The sequence below is a fragment of the Eriocheir sinensis genome, chromosome 13 (assembly GCF_024679095.1).
Source record: "Eriocheir sinensis breed Jianghai 21 chromosome 13, ASM2467909v1, whole genome shotgun sequence".
Classification (NCBI taxonomy): domain Eukaryota; kingdom Metazoa; phylum Arthropoda; class Malacostraca; order Decapoda; family Varunidae; genus Eriocheir; species Eriocheir sinensis.
Genome location: NC_066521.1, coordinates 7,103,190 through 7,120,321, shown reverse-complemented (window position 1 = coordinate 7,120,321; position 17,132 = coordinate 7,103,190). Strand labels below are relative to the sequence as shown.

The 17,132-nt window shown below is 41.1% G+C and overlaps 1 long non-coding RNA gene across 1 annotated transcript in view; it reads left to right on the top strand.

The window, feature by feature from the left end:
- Positions 1-4: 4 nt before the first annotated feature.
- LOC126997933 (uncharacterized) overlaps positions 5-17,132 on the top strand; it is a 42,968-nt gene continuing 25,840 nt past the window's right edge. Inside the window, exon 1 of the long non-coding RNA XR_007752510.1 lies at positions 5-5,884. This is a non-coding gene — a long non-coding RNA (uncharacterized LOC126997933). The remainder of the gene's footprint in view (positions 5,885-17,132) is intronic.

The following is a 17,132-nucleotide window of genomic DNA, read 5'->3' as shown; positions in this document are numbered from 1 at the left end:
TACATACATCTGCCCTGCCGCCAGGAAGGGGTTAATAAATAAACAAATAAAGTTTGAGGATGACTTCAGCGCTTCTATTAATTACGGTTCTCAAAATGAAACCCTTTATACTATTTGCACAATTTCTAGCCTGAATGCATTGTGCCCTTGGACGGACACTGGAACTAAATAAGACTCCTAGATCCCTCCACACCCAAATATGTTAAGATAAGTGATCTTTAAGCAATAATTACGTAACGGGTTATTCCTCCCTACACTTAGAATGCTGACCTTTGTCATCCCCTTAAATTATACACGACAGCAGCCGTTGCAAATAGCACCTCACCCCATAGTTAAATGTTGGAGTAAATTAATATTGATGATATATGTACAATATGATTATTTTTCTTACTCAAAAAAGCTAATGATGTTCAACATCTATCAATAAATATATATTTGTTTTCTGTAGTTATAATGAAGCTTTTGGTAGCCTGCTCAACCAATCATCTGCATGCATTGATTTGAATCCCGGCATTGGCACTTAGTAGGCAGCTGACCCAGCTGTGTATACTTCTCTTCAGGATGTTTATTACACAGGTACATGCTGGGGAAAAATGGGGAAGGTAAACAGTGTTAAGGTAAATGTTACACTGGCCCTGTATTGGGTTAATGGGTTCTCTCATCACTGGTTTGAAGGGCCAACAGGACAGAGACAGCACCAGTACTATGGGCTGTTATAGTGGTTGTTCCAAAATTTACTTAATAACAAACACTGAAGAAAATTAACTAAAATAATACTGCCAAGATAAGGAAGGAATTGTGATTGTAACTGACTTAGTGCAAGTTGTAGTATCACCCCAAACGTCAAGAAACATTCATCCATCCCATCCCCCAGAGTTTAAAGTGGTTAATATTGTCCAATAAATTGCATCAGAAAAATGAAACAGTGCAGCAGTGATGACTTGGGCCTGTCACAACAGACCATCAGCAAGGATCATCAAGGAGACAGTGTACACACTTTCAGCTGTCAGTATACTCAGAAGATTCATCAAGTTCCCCACCACTTCACAAGAAACTGAGTTGAAGTAGCGGGAATGCAGGCAGATTGCAGGACTCAGTAGTGTCTGCCATAATTGAGAAAACACATAAGCAGGGGAGATTTGTAGGAATTTGTTTATAATACCAATGATATAATTTCTAACACTAGGGTTAAAGTAAATGATACATGATCATAGTTCTCTCTCTCTCTTTCTCTCTCTCTCTCTCAAGTAAGTCTGAAGAAATAGCCAGCAGTAAAATTTATGTTATGAGGAGGTGGGTTTTACAACTTATATGTGTGGAAGCTTGCCATGTCTCCTCGTGGAGATGGTTAGGGTTGTTTTGACGATGTTTAATGATGAGGTGTAGCATTTTTTATGGCATGATACAATGCACTGGTGTAGAGGCGGTGGCTGATTGGTCAGCGTGATGGTGTGGCATTCAAGAAGACGCAGGTTCGCATCCCGATCGCCACGACAAATAAGCTGGCAATTTTTAAGTCATCACGGAGTGGCTGAAACTGCCCACATAAAAGACATTAGTTTATCCATTTATCTTTTTATCTCGTCTGGGTGTAGAGATGCGGTGTGGAGACGTGGTAAGGGGACTTTGTTATTATTCATTTATCTATACAAAATGTATTCCCGTTTACTCTTCTCATTTCCAATCCATTCTTCGCTTCCAGTATCTCAGTTTCTCTTCCTCCTTATGTCTCTTATTCGCCGTGTAGAGATGTGGGATGATATGTTGTAATGAAGAACTTTAGAAAAAGGAAAGTTGGAGAATATATGAAAGTACAGAAGCAATGAGGGTCAGGAGGGAGGTATGAGAGGAAGGAGGAAATTGGAAGATGTATGAGAGACGAATAAAGAGGAAGAATGAGAGGAGGATAGGGAAAGAGGGAGAAGAGTATGGAAGAACAGAAGCAACGAGGGCAAGGAGAGAGGGAATTAGGGAAGATTTTTTGGAGAGAGAGAGAGATATTTAAGAACATAAGAACATAGGAGTCTGCAAGAGGCCGGTAGGCCTGTACTAGGCAGCTCCTCTGAACCTAAGCTCCCGTGTATCTAATCCCACCTAATATTGCTGTCCATGAATTTATCTAATCTATTTTTGAATGTGACAATTGTATTGGCACTCACCACATGACTGCTAAGCCTATTCCACTCATCCACCACCCTGGTTGTAAACCAATTTTTGCCTATGTCCCTGTTGAATCTGAATTTATCCAGTTTAAACCCATTACTTCGTGTCCTACCCGGTTCTCTTACCAACAAAACCTTATGAATGTCTCCCTTATTAAAGCCCTTCATCCATTTATAAACCTCGATCATGTCTCCATGCACCCTTCGCCTTTTTAGAGAATGCAAGTTTAACTGTTTGAGTCTTTCTTTGTATGGCAAGTTTCTCAACCCCTGAATCATCTTAGTCATCCTCCTCTGCACCGATTCTAACATTTTGATATCCATTCTATAGTAAGGTGACCAGAACTGAACCACATAGTCAAGATGAGGTCTAACTAATGCTAAATATAGTTTGAGGAAGACTTCGGGGCTTCTGTTGCTTACGCTCCTTGAAATAAATCCCAGTACCCTATTTGCTCGATTTCTAGCTTGAATGCATTGTGCCCTTGGACGGAGATCAGAGCTCACTAAGACCCCTAAATCCCTCTCGCACCCAGACCTGCTTATGAGTGTCATTTAAGCAATAGTTATGTGAGGGGTTGTTCCTACCTACACTCAGAATACTGCACTTCCCTACATTGAACTCCATCTGCCATTTATCCACCCAGTCATGCAATCTGCTTAGTTCACCCTGGAGAATATTAGCGTCCTGATCTGACTCAATTACTCTACCGATCTTGGTATCATCTGCAAACTTACTAACATCACTACTAATTCCTGTATCTAAGTCATTGATTTAAATAATAAACAAAAGTGGACCTAATACCAAACCTTGTGGGACCCCGCTCGTAACACATCCCCAGTCAAATCTTTTACCATTGATTTGCACTCTTTGCTTTCTATTGCTAAGCCACGCCTTGACCCAGTTCAAAACTTTACCCTCTACTCTGTGAGCCTGTAATTTAAGCAACAGTCATTGGTGAGGAACTTTGTCAAACGCTTTACTAAAATCAAGATAGATTACATCATAATTTTCATCTGTCAACCGCCTCAAATACTTTATTGTAGAAGGACAAGAGATTGGTGGGGCATGACCTACCTTTTGTGAACCCATGCTGCGAGTCGTGAATTAAGCTATGTTTCTCTAAATGCTCCTGAATGTTCCTGGCTATTATGGACTCCAGCATCTTGCCTATAACCGATGTTAAGCTAATTGGGCGATAGTTTGAAGCAACTGACCTGTCCCCCTTTTTGAAAATCGGTGTCACATTAGCTACTTTCCATAGGCTCGGCACATAGCCAGTATTTACCGACATCTTAAAGATGTCGGTTAGTGGGTCACTGAGTACATCACCTAATTCCTTTAATACCCTCGGAAATATCCCGTCAGGACCTGGCGACTTGTTCTTCTTAAGCTTATCTATTTCATCCTGAACTACTTGCCTGGTAATGATTATATCCCTCAATTTATCGCCATCCCCGCCCTCGTACACCTGAACCCTTTCCGGTATAGTCGTTTGATCCTCCTGTGTGAATACTGAAAGGAAGTAGTCGCTCAACAATGTGCTCATATTTTCGTAATTTTCTACTAGCTCCCCTGTGTTTGTTTTCAGCGGTCCAATTATCTCCCATGTTTTTTGTTCTATACATCTGAAAGAAGCCCTTAAGATTACTTTTTGCCTCATTTGCTAATTTGATCTCATAGTTCCTTTTTGCTATCCTGGTGTTTTTCTTAACTAATCTAGATAGTTCGACGTACTGGCCCCTGAAATGTGTTTCACCATTCTTTATTTTCTGATAAATTCCCTTCTTTAACCCTATCTCATGTTTTAGTCCACGAGTCATCCACTTAGGGTCATTGTTTTCTTTTCTAAGTGCTCACTGTGGTATATGCTGTCCTTGCCCCTCTACTATTACTCTAATTAAATTATTGTAAGACATTTCTACCTGGTTCTCCTGGCTCTCCAATCTGCAGTTCTGGCCCTCATGAATCCCTAAATTATCCCAGTTTATCCCTTCAAGATGTCTTCGAAGCCCCTCGTAATTTGCTCTTCTAAAATCAGGCACTAACACCGGGTTTGGTTCGCGGGTTACCGCCCAGTCTAAGATAAAATGAACCGTTCTGTGGTCACTATTTCCTAACTCTCCGCCCACCTCCAACTCACGAAGCAAGTTCCCATTATTGGTTAGGACTAGGTCTAATATGTTATCTCCTCTGGTAGGCCCAGTAACTACCTGCTTAAGGAAATTATCTTGTACGTACCAAGGAAAAATAATTGTTTAGCAAGTTCGCAACGAGTTCACTGTCAGTCACTAATTCACCGTCACTGTTAGTTAAGTGTCCAATACCACTTCTGATTGCCTTCCTGTGGTTAATATAACTGAAAAAGGATTTCCAATTATTTTTACATTTTTTTCGTATCTACGCTTTGCCTGACATACTAGTCTTTTTACTTGCTGCCTGGCTTCATGATATAGTCTTAAGTTTTTTGGTCGTGCTTTCCTCTTTCTTTAGCCTGTAAGACAAGTTTCTCTCCTTAACCGAATGTTTAATTTTGCTATCAAACAAAGGTGGACTTTTACTAGTGTTACTTCGCTCCACTCAAAATGGGATAGATGTGTTCTGCTGAGTGAATAAATGATTTTTAAAGTTTAGACAGGCTTCCTCTACATTGCAATCATCTGATAGTTGTATTTCTGTTAGTTTTTTATCAGATTTCTACGAAACTTGCTCTTTTGAAATTGGGCACCATTACTTTATTTTCAATCACTGTTGTTTGAACTGTAATGTTGAAGGGCACTGATTTATGATCGCAAGAACTGAGATGTTCTACCATTACATTACTGACTAGATTATCTTCGGTCGCTATGACAAGGTCAGGTATTTTATTTTGTCGAGTTGGCTCAGTAACCATTTGACTTAGGTAATTATCTTCTAAAAATTCGATCGTTCTATGTGACTCTCCTTCTGTACCCAACAGTGACGCCCAGTCAATATGAAGGAGATTAAAGTTTCCTAATATCAGTGAATCGCTGTCAATAAGTGACTACCTTAAGACACTGTACATTTCTGATGTTATTTCAACATTATCTTCGAGTGATTGCCCCGGAGGCCTGTAGGTAACGGATATATTTAGATTAACCCGTACAGTACTAGTGACGCGCATACGCATCAGCGCCTATGGTTGCAGGAAATACTAGCGACGCGTATACACGTCGGGGTTGCTAAACTCTGTTACAGTCGATGTAGTGGATTTATTTTTGCTACAGAGACTGCTGCAGTCAATGGCAACACTGCGCGAGTGCGTTTGTAGCATTGGCAGCACTACCCAAGCTGGGAAGGAATCACAAGCCACCTGTAACATCAAGATCAAGATCAAGACCAAGTCTAAACAATGTCGTGGCCGCCAATTCCTTTTGCCATATGGCGATAGACAGTGAGTTTGATGTTTCCTCATCTGAAGAAGACGTGGGAGCACTCTCAGACTCTGGTTCGGACAAGGATTATGTGCCAGATGAGGATGATATAGGCTATATTGAGCCGCCTTTGTAACATGAGATTCTACTGTCCTGAAAATTCTGAAAATCCCACTTATACCTCATGAAATGATGCTCTCTGGAGTATTCTACACCTGTGTGCAACAAAAAGGGGCTACCTGGCCTCTATCACTTGTCAAATCCTCCATAAACCATCGATCACGTACAGGGGCTGTTTCCAGCCATACCGCCGTCTCCTGCGAAAAGTAGGTCTATGACATATGCTTTTTTTCTTATTTTTTCCACTTTTCCCATCACATGGAACATTTTTAACCCCCCCCCCCAAAAAAAAAAAAATCAAATAATTGGCTGGCACTGGGCAAGCCAGAAATATTTAAATCGGCCGGTGCTATACGGGTTAATATTTTCAATATTTACTTGCATGCACAAGTGTTCAACGTTACTGTCTCTTGGTGTTCTGTCAGTGGGTTGCAAATATCTTTTGACAAAAAGGGCGACAGCCCTTTGTTGTATTCTGTACTTAAGTCAGTATTTGTCGTATCAATAAATGTTTTGGTTACGGGAATTACATAAAAAATTTATGTTGAAACAAGACATTACAATTCATGAAACTTGTTTCTTAGGCTACGTACATTGAAACTTGGGACTTTTAGATTATCTTGAGGTTTAGTTATGGAGGTGGTGATACATGTGGTTCCACGGTTTGCCGTTGGTTTTGTTGCATGCCACCTATATTTACATGGGTGGCGTGGAGAGATGTGGCTGAGAGCAGTGTTTTGTCTGGGTGACACATACTGTGTCTTCCGAATCTGGCTGCTCTGACGGGGGACAGGTGGAGAGTTCACCCTGGCCATAGTAATTGTCCCAGGCGTTAGAGAACTCGACGTCAAGCTCCTTGCAAAGAGTCTGTAATCGGTTGTCAAGGCTGAAGGCCTTGCTGAAAGAGTCACTCGTCGCCGACACCTGAAGAAGGATTCCTGAAATTGCTATATTAGGGGATTTAGACTTTTACTGCTGGATAAGCCTACAGTACTTATCTAGGAGTTCTTCTGACCGGGTCTTGCAGACGTCGTTGGTACCTCCGTGGAGAACAAAAAGAAAAGAGTCATCAGAAGCCTCAGCGGAGACCTCGTCCAGGGCAGCTGTGATGTCGTCAACTCCAGCTCCAGGATAACAATAATTACACCTACGAAGAGAGAGAGAGAGAGAGAGAGAGAGAGAGAGAGAGAGAGAGAGAGAGAGATTATATTGCTGTACTGTTTTTTCCCATTGTAATGCATAAATATTATAAGTTTGCTTTACAATAGGCACATAGAGATAATTATATATAAAAGGGCATATCCCAGCATTAAAATCTTGACTCAAAGGGCCAGACACAAGGACAACTATAATTAATCAATACAATAAAACTTCCATAAGTCAGAATAATAGGAGTTTCATCATAGTGCTCTCTCAAGTGTGGTGACGTCACGTGCAGTTGGTAGAATTTCTTGGGCGTGTTTCATCACCGCGCCACAAGCACTTCCAATGTCAAGTAGGATTGGGGGCGGTCTTGGGAGAAACCAGCATTGCCAATCTTCCGCGTCGCTTTGACGTCTAATATGTCTTCAGTTAACCTAAATTACACTTCTTATGTATAATTATGGAATTATAAATATAAACAATTGATATTTAGTTGAAATACAGAGATAGTATCTTCATTGTAAGGAATATGTGCACGTATTTTTGTTCCGTCTGCATCTTCAACGGCACCACGGTGTAAACAAACATTTAGTGAGCCCCATAAAACACCGAAGAAGAAGAAGAAGCAGCGAGTAGACCCTGGCCACCTTGCCACCATGTCCCGCAGCTTATACTGTGCATCAAATAACACTTGCACATTGATGCTGTGGTAGTTCTTGCGGTTGACGTACACTTTTTCGTGCTCATGTGGGGCCACTATTCTTACGTGGGTGCCATCAACAGCACCCACCACACCGGGAAAACCAGCAATTTCGGCAAACTCCGCCTTCATTCTCTGCTGCTCCCCCCGGTTTAAAAGGAAGCCCATGAACCGCCTCATATTCTCTTGTGTCGAGAGCATCCATGGTCTGGGTGATGATTCTGCTGACTGTGGCCCGGGAAACTCCAAAGTCATCTGCGCTGCACTGCTGCATTTTCCCGATGGCGAGGTATCGCAGAGTCAACGCCACTTTCAGCTCCGCTGTGACCTCACGGCTCCTCTCAGTCCTGTTGCCAATCACGTGTTGCACCAAGTCAGTGATGAACAACAGGCCAGCACGATCCACCCCGTACCTCTTCTTGAAGTTGGTGTCATCGTACTCGTTAAAGATGTCCCTTCTCGGGCGAAAATTCCTTGGTCGGTGCTGGCGGGGTTGTTCACGGGCTGCCATGTTTACAGTCTGACACTTGGAACCTTCCTTGGGAGTGCTTGGGCCTCCGAAGGCGGCGAGCGAGATAGGCAGAGTTCCAAGGCTTGGGAGCTTTCGTGAAACATGCCCAAGGTTTCTCGCACGCTTGGGACTCCTTGAGCACACTTCCAAGGACTTGGGAACTTTGATGAATCCCACCCCTGGTGGGGGGGGGGTGAAGATCGGTGACTGGGAGGGGTAAAGGTATGAAAAGTGTCCTGACAAAGTATGAAAAGCTTCTAAGTCAAAATAAGACCAAGGCGATTTTTCTAAATTGCCGCCGTAAATACATGGCGCTGGTACACAGCGTGCGCCTACTCGCCGCCGTATATACACAGCGCTGGCACCCTGGGTGTTAAGAAATGTGATCCCCCGCAGCTTCTGGGTTATATCCCTTCTCTAGGGTCATTTAAATTTATGGTTTAAAAAAAAAAAAAAAAAAAAAAAAAAAAGATGCAAATTGTTGGAACAACATATAACTCAATTTTGTATATTTTCAATTTTTATTTTGATATTCGACGGCTTACTCTCCCCTCAGCTAAGTCAAACTCAGCACGTACTGATCTCATGGAGGCGCCAGCATCAATTTGTTCAAATAATTTTACCTTCTCGTCATTCCTTTCCTCCCTCTGGAGCAGGGCTACTCAACTTGTGGCTTGCAGTCCGAATCCAGACCTTCTGAGCATTGTAACTTGACCCCAGGCTCCAGGAGTAGAAAAATCTAATTAAATAACATGAAGATCCTGGCAATTGATTCTTGCAAGTGTATTTCCACACTTGCAAGAATTCATCGCCAGGACTTTCATACTACCTACTTAGTTTTACTTTTGTACTCCTGGAGCCTGGAGTCCAGCTATAATATTCATTTGAACCTCTGCATACATTTGAACTTGTCTAGCTGGACCTTTGCTCATAATTATTGAGTAGCCCTGCTCTAGAGGCTCCCCTTGCACCATGAACAGATGACACGATGCCAGTTAGTTCCCATTAACTTTGGCCTTTTAAGTCCAGAGAATTGCTGAATCTATAAATAGTAAAGGTAAGTGCATTTTCACTGCAGGCTTGAACTTCTGATCCTAGGATTTGCTGTCCAGCAGTGTACCTACTTTCAGCTAGCTTATGATAATAATGGAACTTTTGAGCTGTGATATGTATGGGTTGTATGCGTAGATAACATATTTGAAATGCTTTTTCTCTATTTATACCTATTTACCAGGTAGTCTGCCCCCAAGGGATGCTTTATCCTCTTTTCTAGCCAGTATTTTGGGGATAGGAGGTATTCTTAAATGCTTTGTGTTTGTCAAATTAAATCCTTTTTTATTAATACTTTGTGGCTGTGGGAAGATATCTTTAAATGCTTTGTTTTTATCAATGCTTTGTGGCTGGTTATCAAACATAATTCTTTTCATATGGTTATTCAGGTCCACTGCCTGTTACTGGTGATGAGCATAGGTATGTTTGCACCTTTGTTTACTACTTCACCAAATTTGTGGATTTTTTTGCAGCTAAGGATAAGAATGTATGTGGTGTTGTTAGATGCATAAGGTAATTTATTCACTGGTAAATATTGTCATGAAAATCAATGACATACAGCAGCGACGGGCCAAATTTGTGGCTTTACTGTGTAGCAGTGCCCATGATATAAACCACCCAAATTAGATGAGCCATACACTGATCACAAATGCTTTGATATATATTTTGAAATGGCTTGTGTGAGTGATGATTTTTTCTCATTTTTCTCGCTTAGAGGGACCATTAAAAACATGATCCCTGCTGCTACCGGGCTAAAACAAGAATTGCCAAGTTATGTAACAAGAAGCTGAGCAACTGGAATGAAGTTGCTTATAGTCTCCCTACTCTAAAGCAGAAAAGTACAGGTTTCACACCGTTTCATCTCATGTTTAGTCGAGAACACCACCCACTTAACCAAGTAACCATACATTATTGGGGGAGAGGAGTTTGGTGGGTACTTTAAGATTATTTGTTATTTGTTTTCTTTTTCTTATTATTATTTATTTATTCTTTTTTTTTTTTGTGTGTGTGTGTGTGTGTGTAATCCCCACACTTCAAATAGACAGGGTTTATGGTACTACTAATGATGTACAGTGTTCTTTTTCCACCATATATTATAACTCATTAATATTTAATTGTTGTGATTGTTCAGGATCTGTTAGAAAATGAGTCAAGCAAACTTTGCATATCACATGAAGATTCTTCCACAAACCATGCTAGTATTGTACGTATTAGTACACGGATTGCATGTGATCTTATTGAACCAAAGTAAAACAGTTGTGTGAATGTCCCAGTGTAGAGACAGAGATTTGGTTTGCATTGCAAATTAGAACCTGTTCATTATGCAGGACTTGAATGAACTTGCTGCTCTTTCTTGTGTGGAGGAAATTAAAATCTTCAAAGAAAATCAGAAAGGAACACGTGAAAAACTTCACTGCCAGGTGAGCATGATGGGTGCTTATTCGTTTTGGGATTAAGCTTGCCTATTCTTATTTTTAGGATTCTAAGAAATAATTCCACATATTTATTATTCATTAACTAGTAGATACAAATTTAGTCATTTGGATAGTGTGTTCCAACTCATGAGCTTGTCCTACAAAAAATCCTTAATAGTAAGCCCTTATATGGTTTTGATCACGAGCAAGCTTCATCACAAGCCTGAGTAAAATTTACAGATTTCTGATATTTGTGGATTAGTTGTATGTATTTTCCAACCTTTAGATTTCATTGACTATCAGTTTGGTAGCTTTCCTCTTCTGTATACAAGGCCCGTGTGGAGAATTGGGTTAACCCCTTAATGACGATGATGCTGCTGGCGTCATATAATTCTTTCAGACGTGGGCAGTGAGCACGACGCCAGTGCCGGAGAGAGAGAAGTTATCTGGAATTTGAAGGGTGTGCATAATTATGTCTCTGTCAATGCTAACTGACTAACTGGCACCTCTTTTGTCCCTTACCATGGTAATACCACCACTCCATGCTAAAAATAGCCTACAGTTCTGATTATGTTCCCTCGGCCGATCTGTTTCGGCGGTCTTCCTTTAGTTTCTGCTCATTGTGTGCGTGCTGAGCATAGTCTTGACACCTCCACTTCTATACGTGATGTTCTAGAATCTAGATGAACCAATATCTTGTTCACAGGAGTGTTCAGAGGAGTGGGAAGCAGAAGTTGGATTTTTTAGGAATCATGGAATTCCAGCCAAACGGTCTGTCCAAATAATAATCTTATTTCACAGTTGAGTTATACGAATGTTTTTCTACAACTTTTATTCAATGAGATTCATTCAGAATGAAAAAAACTACAAAAATTGTTTTTTGAGTTTCACTGCAACTTTGGCTCTCTGTAGGCAGTAAATTTCCTGGTCAAAGATTATAAACTATATTTTTCAGACTCCATCGTGATAAAATGAGCAACTTTTCCTCAATAAATTTTCCTGTTCGTCGAACCAGTAAAAAGTTGGAATATTTTGGGAATCGTGGAATTCCAACCAAACAGTCAGTCCATATCAAAATCTGATTTCACAGTTGAGTTATACGGATGATTTTCTACAACTTTTATTCAATGAGATTCATTCCAGAATGAAAAAACTTCAAAAATTTACAAAAATTATTTTTCGAGTTTCATTATTACTTTGGCTTTCTGTAGGCAGTAAATATCCAGGTCAAAGATTATAAACTATAATTTTCAGACTCCATCGTGATAAAATGAGCAACTTTTCTTCAATAAATTTTCCTGTATGTTGCACCAGTAAAAAGTTGGAATTTTGGGGGAATCATGGAATTCCAGCCAAACGGTCAGTCCAAATCATAATCTGATTTCACAGTTGTTATATGGATGATTTTCTACAACTTTAATTCAATGAGATTCATTACAAAATGGAAAAAAAAAAAAAAATTACCAAAATTATTTTTTGAGTTTCCCCACAACTTTGGCTCTGTAGGCAGTAAATTTCTGGGTCAAAGATTATAAACTATACTTTTCAGACTTCATCATGATAAAATGAGCAACTTTTCTTCAATAAATTTTCCTGTATGTTGCACCAGTAAAAAGTTGGAATTTTTGGGGAATCATGGAATTCCAGCCAAACGGTCAGTCCAAATCATAATCTGATTTCACAGTTGTTATATGGATGATTTTCTACAACTTTAATTCAATGAGATTCATTACAAAATGGAAAAAAAAAAAAAAAAAAAAAAATTACCAAAATTATTTTTTGTGTTTCCCCACAACTTTGGCTCTGTAGGCAGTAAATTTCTGGGTCAAAGATTATAAACTATACTTTTCAGACTTCATCATGATAAAATGAGCAACTTTTCTTCAATAAATTTTCCTGTACGTCGCACCAGTAAAAAGTTGGAATTTTGGGGGAATCTTGTAATTCCAGCCAAATGTGACAACCTAGAAAGAAACGGATTTCTCAGGAGGGTGCGCCCAAAAAATTTCTATAAAACATCTTTTATGACTTTTTCGCAATTTCAAAATGTATTTTACGCTGACTTTTGCGTTATGGGGGGATCTCCCGAAAAAACTTTTGCGGTTTAATGGGTTAAGTGACAAAACATGCCATTTTGATTTAAAACCATATAGCACTATTTTCTCCCTTTTTCTATTGTCTGAGTAAATTGCTTACCCCAAAGCGCCACAGGATATAGGGTAAAAAGTTACGAACCAAAGTGGAGGAAGCATTCGCTGGGCTGCCAGGTCAGGCTGAGTGAGATAGTGTGGAGTATTGTGGTAAGCCCACCAGGCCAGCTGTGTGTGGTGGGAGTTTTTTGTGATGTACTCGATTCCAGAACTGAAAAATGCTGCTTTGTTCTTGAAAACAACACTAGAACTTTTTTTTCGTACATTGTTACGAGAATTATCATTATTATCGTAATCATACTGACAACCATAACACTTCAAACATTCCATGACCCCTAATTATTTATTTTAGCTGATAATTGTTGGTTTTGAGTGCTGTAAATCACTTCATTAAGAAATAAAAGTGTTTTTTGGAAAGAAATGAACAGTGTATCATATTGACTTTCAATGTTTTGTTTTGTTTTTTGTTTTTGTTTTTCTGTTTTATGTTTTCATCCTTGTTTTATGTTTTCAGTCTTGAAACCAGCTTTATTTTGCTTTTTTAATGAAGCTATAATAACACCGAAATTATCTCGGTTTACAGCTGCGCAAACTTTAATGCGTTTTCTGTCATTTTTAAAAAATGTTGCTCACACCAATTCTCCGCGCAGGGCCTCATTTATCAAATAAGCAAGAGATTATAGTTTATGTAACTCTTTGTCATCACTTAACCCCCAATAGGGTGGGGATATTGAGCAAAAGCACTCCTCTATAGTCAGGCATGTTTTAGCATTTTTCCTGTTAATTGCTCATCTTCCATTATTTTCGGACACCTCTGTGGAGCAGTAGTTGGCATACCTAGCCAGGAATCCATGGACCTAAGTCTGAATCCCGGCCCAGGCAGTCGGCATGCAACCCACTCAGCTGTTCATGCCCCCTTTCTAGCTGGTTAATAAATGGGTACCTGGGGAAACCTTGGGAATGTAAACTGTGGTGACCCAGTTGTCACACTGGCCCTGTGTCCCAGGGTAATGAGTTCTTACCCACCATAGGTTCACAGGGCAATGTGATGGATATGAGCACCGAGGCCACACACAGCTATAGTGTATAGCCCATTACTACTCTACCCCTACCTTCCATTATTAATTTCCTAGATCTGCATAGACCTGTACGTAGCTTTAATATTTATAGCATTACACTTAACTATCCCTCCTTTTCAATCTGTCTCAAAGTCTTTAGGTCAAGTTGTATTGCTGTGGTAAAGTGATGATGTGGAGTAAGTTTCTGCACATAGGGGGACTGTGTTCAGAGTGGGATGGCATGGGTTGGCAAACTGCTGACTCTTCTTACACATTCCTTATTCTCCTAATCCTCTTACAAAGATTCAGCTACAAGAGAAACAAAAATCAAACATGTAGCCATGTCTGCTGCCAAGGGAAGACTGAAGACTTAGGGGATGAGTTATGAATTAGCCTGGGAGGTACCTGACACATAAATCCCTTCAGCAAGTTCATTTTAAGCTTGCGAAAGGCAGATCGAAAAAATCCACCACCCGTCCTTTGCCTGACAGCTGGAAAACTAGTCATCGGTCCTTTTGGATGTTGGTGTATATTGCACTGAAATATGAAATAGCCTTGTTCACAAATAGATGTTACGATAAAAAATTCTCGAGTTACTAGGTGCATATGCACTAGAGCACTATGTTTTTTTATTTTTTTTATTTTACTTTTTTCCTACAGCAAGGGAGACAGCTCAAGGTAGGCTGAGGCAGTGGCCAAGTGGTCAGTGTGCGGCGTGAGTCCGAGGACCTAGCGTGGACTAGGTTTGAGTTTCCACCGATATATGCTGATTTTTCAAGTCATCTCCGAGTGGCAAAAGACAACCCACATGCTGTCCAGATCTTCAGTCAGCCTTAACTTCAGCAACTTTGGTCAAGAGGAGCACAGTGGAGCAGCGTGGGCCAAGCAAGAGTGATTCACCACGGCAGCCACTATAAATAAAATTAGCCTGCGCCCTAACAGTCCATAAGGTCCCTTAAGAAAGCCTACCAGCACCACAGGCAGCACAGAAAACAACAACTAAAACAAAGAAGCAACAAAAAGCCTGCCAAGCACTGCTCTAACAAAAGAAAATAAGAATAAGAGGCCAAAAGAGAGGTCAATTTCGTGTGAAGAGTGTCTTGACACTCTCTTGAAAGAGGTCAAGTCATAGGCAGGATGAAATGCAAACAAAGGAAGGCTGTTCCAGAGTTTACAAGCAGAAGGGATAATAGAATGAAGATGCTGGTTAACATTTTCATAAGAGATTTGGACAGTTTAGCGGTGAGCCAGAGTAGAAAGTCAGGTAAAGCCGGACTGCGGGAGGCGGGGAGGCATTCAGTTAGCAAGTTCAGAAGTGCAGTCAGCATGAAAATATCGGTAGAAGATAGAAAAAGATGCAACGCTGTGGCAGAATTTAAGAGGTAGGAGACTGTCAGTAAGAGGAGGAGAGTTGATCAGATGAAGAGCCGAAAGCTCCGTTCACTAAGTGCCGACTCTGAGCTACGGCAACCCAGTGACTCAGGGTGCACGAGGTCTTGGGTGTGAAATGTTGATGTGAAAGGGTCACACATGGTCGGAAAGAGGTCTAGAAATGATCGCCAGATGCTGAGTCAGGACCGTGTGGAGGGGGCCTAAAAGTTGCTGGGTTGTCGTGGCCCAGAGTTGGCACAGTGTGAACAGGGCTTTAGACTCTACTCTGTCTTGTAGCGCTGTGTGTGTGGATCCCCCCACACATGAGACGCATACTCCATAAGAGGGTGGACAAGGTCTTTGTATATGGACATCATAGGTGTGGGAGAAAAAAAATGGCGGAGACGATACAGAACACCTAACCTTGTGAAAGCTGATTTAGTAAGAGGAAATGTGATGTTTCCAGTTAAGATTTTGAGTTAAGGATAGACCAAGTATGTTTAGTGTAGACTGTAGAAGGTGACAGCTGAGTGTTGTCAAAGAATAGGGGATAGGTGTTTGGAAGATTGTGTCGAGTTGATAGGTGAAGAAATTGAGTTTTTGAGGCGTTGAAGGACACCAGGTTCTTTCTACCCCAATCAGAAATGATAGCAAGGTCTAAAGTTAAGTTTTCTGCAGCCTCCAGTCTGGAGTCTTGTAATTCCTGTTGGAAGGGTCTTCTGTTGAAAGTAGTTGAATAATTAAGAGTAGAGTCATCAACATACAAGTGGATAGGACAGTTTGTTGTGGAAAGACCATTGATGAATAACAGAAAGAGAGTGGGAGATAGGACTGAGACCTGTGGGACACCACTGTTGATAGTTTTAGGGGAAGAACAGTGACCGCCTACCACAGCAGAGATAGAATCATCGGACAGGAAACCAGAGATAAAATTGCAGAGAGAGGGATAGAATCCGTAGGAGGGTAGTTTGGAGAGCAAAGATTTATGCCATACTGTCATGCCCCGGGAGCTTATTTTTCTATTTCCTCTATTTTCCAACACGTCCTCTGCGTGTATCAAAACACATGAGAAATTAATCAAGACAAGGTGAGGGTATTCACCGGCTGCCTGGGATTGAACCCGCGACCAGCGTGACGGGAGAGCCACTCCTTATCGAGTCGGCCAAAGAGGTACCCCACTGGCTAAGTGGGTTATGGGAGGCTCGTTCATCAGGCATAGTCGTTGCACTGCACGACTTTTCCCTCTATGTAGATTAATTTCTGTGTGTTGAAACCTTTAGACTGTGACCCATTTTGGTGCACTATTTCACAATGTCCCTATAGAGACCAACACTTCCCATTTTCTATTACCCTCGGAACATGGGCCATCCTACCCGTTACCCCTTTGGGGAAACTCAACAGAACTGCAGGAGAGGATCCCCACCGCTATGCCACCACTGTCATGCCCCGGGAGTTCATTTTCTCTTTTTCTTCTATTTCCCAACACGTCCTCTGCATGTATCGAAACACACGAGAAATTAATCAAGACAAGGTGAGGGCATGCGCCGGCTGCCTGGGATTGAACCTGCGACCAGCGTGACGGGAGAGCCACTCCTTACCGAGTCGGCCAAAGAGGTACCCCACTGGCTAAGTGGGTTATGGGAGGCTCGTTCATCAGGCATAGTCGCTGCACTACAATACTCTATCAAAGGCTTTTGATATGTCAATGACAACAGCAAAAGTTTCACCAAAACGGCTAAGAGAGGATGACCAGGAGTCAGTTAAGAAAGCAAGAAAACCACCAGTAGAACGCCCCTTGCAGAACCCGTACTGGCTATCAGATAGGTCAGAAGTGGATAGATGGTTATGAATCTTCTGGTTAAGGATTGATTCAAAAGCTTTAGAAATACAGGAAAATAAAGCTATTGGACGGTAGTTTGAGGGATTGGAACAGTCACCCTTCTTAGGCTCAGGCAGTATGTAGGTGTACTTCCAGCAGGAAGGAAAGGTAGATGTTGAGAAGCAGAGACAAAAGAGTTTGACCAGGCAGGGTGTCAGCACGGAAGCATAGTTTTTA